The following is a 2,336-nucleotide window of genomic DNA, read 5'->3' on the forward strand; positions in this document are numbered from 1 at the left end:
CCTGCACTTCGCAAATACTTTTTCGAATTGAGGACAAATAAAAGGAAGATCGAAATTTCATATTATCATTTTGATGTTATGTCTGACGGAGTTCGAATATAGGACCACCTACAGCAGAATATGTAAACAAATATGAAGGGTAAAAAAATAAATAAAGTAAATAAGTAAAAAAATAAAATAAAAATAAGTAAAATATTTTGTTTTTGCTATTGATATTTTATGTCCAAAAGTAGTTAGTTACAAGTTAGATACATCAAATGCAGAGGTAACCACCCTTGACTACATCTACGGCCATCGCCATAGAAATATAGTTAGCTTTCGTCAAAGAAAATATACAGATAATAGTGACTTTTAGCCTCTTCCTAATCAACTTAGAGTTAGCTTATAGTTATATACATTTCCTGCAGGGTGTTTTGTATACATATACTTTCTTAATTACATATGAAAAAGCATCCGAGACGTGCAAAACGCCATCCGTGCAGTGAAAAATCCTTCATTTTAATACGGGCGTATTTGAATTGAATATTTGCATTATACACCACCCTTGACTATTTCGCGGCCATCGCCATAGAAATCAAGTTAGCTTTCGTCAAAGAAAATATACAGATAATAGTGACTTTTAGCCTCTTCCTAATCAACTTAGAGTTAGCTTATAGTTATATACATTTCCTGCAGGGTGTTTTGTATACATATACTTTCTTAATTACATATGAAAAAGCATCCGAGACGTGCAAAACGCCAGCCGTGCAGTGAAAAATGCTTCATTTTAATACGGGCGTATTTGAACTGAATATTTGCATTACACATTTTCACTTTATATAAATACGAACATTTTTAAACGGTAATCAAATAAAAAATTTTCATTTTTACAACCGGTTTTTTTTTTCTCAATGCAGATTAATCGTGCTGCTGGTGAAAATGTTGGACCAAAATGTTTAAAAAAAATAATTAATTTTGGGCGTGACGAAGTTCGCCGGGCCTTCCAGTTTGTTAAAAATTACAAAACGACTACCTTGATTGGACAATATTGTTAAATGAATCAAATTATTGTTGAACAAATATGTATAGAAAAAGCTTTGGTTGGTACAAGTTTTCAATTAACTTTGTGAACTTGTTGTAGTAGTCCGGGAGTTAAAGCATAAACAGACGGCAGCGTATATCCGGATCAACTCGCGTTAACTGCAGTTGATCCGGATTAAGTCCGAGTTAATCCGGGTCAACGCTGCCGTCTGTTTAAGCTTTTAACGACAGAAATTTTCGGGTAATTTTCGCAAGCCTTATTTTTACAACGCTTTTATCAACTTGCAATGTTGTATGCCCAGACCACCATACTATAAATATAGCAAAGGTATTTATGGCAAACCTAGTCTAGATATCAACCTCGTCGTAGCTATCATATCAAAGACATACAATTAGAAAAACTCTAGAGATAGATGTCGCCTCGCCAGAAGAAGTTAAAAATATGCACTACAAACGCTACAGCGGAAATGGACGACACGCCATTTCTTTAAATGAAATTAATTGTTGCTATATGTATGTATGTATTAGAAGTTTACGCCGACGGGATAGGCGGCGGCGGCGTGGTCAACTTCAAAAAGAATCGGCGACGCCGGCGCTACTGCCCATAAGGTAGATTCCAAAGAACCATGAGGCTACTAATCTTATCATGTCATCTCGTCAGCGTTAGGCATTCACCATGCCAATTCAGATTATAATTCTATTTAATTCATTCATTGAATTATTTTTAAATTTAAATTACGTTACTTCCTACTTGAATTAAAATGTTGAGTGTCTGGCGCTGATGGATGGGCAAACAGAAGAAGGTCTGAGGTATGCTGTCTACAAATCCGTATGTACTATTTAAATTTAAAAAACTTTAAAAGTTGAGTTATTGGGGTAATCTATGTCGCTATCAATACATTTTTGCAATAATCTTATCAACCGTTATGTTAAATTACGGGGTTCTTGCGATTTTTTGCGGATTACATTTTGAAAACAAGGTTGGTCTTCTTTTTTCCATCAACTCCATCAACTCGAACCAGAACGGGCCTTTTTGACCCACTGTTTAAAAAAATGGCTTATAGATGGTTAAAATTTCCACTAAAATATTAAGCGCCAAATTTTTCTAAGGAGAATCGAATGTAATGAAAAATAAAACTAATTTTTACCAAAAAGGGGGAACTTTAACCCTTTGTAGAAAACATTGCGATGCGAGGAAGTAAAACCTTTCTGCGGTTTCACCACCACTAAGTAATGCTAAAGTAATTTTCACACAGCCACCTAGTACTTGTATACGTATGTGGGACCCCAAAATAAAATAACTTACGAAAGTAAAA

Source organism: Rhagoletis pomonella, unplaced genomic scaffold (genome assembly GCF_013731165.1).
Source record: "Rhagoletis pomonella isolate Grant_MI unplaced genomic scaffold, Rhpom_1.0 Rhpom_scaffold_00003, whole genome shotgun sequence".
In the NCBI taxonomy this organism is placed as follows: domain Eukaryota; kingdom Metazoa; phylum Arthropoda; class Insecta; order Diptera; family Tephritidae; genus Rhagoletis; species Rhagoletis pomonella.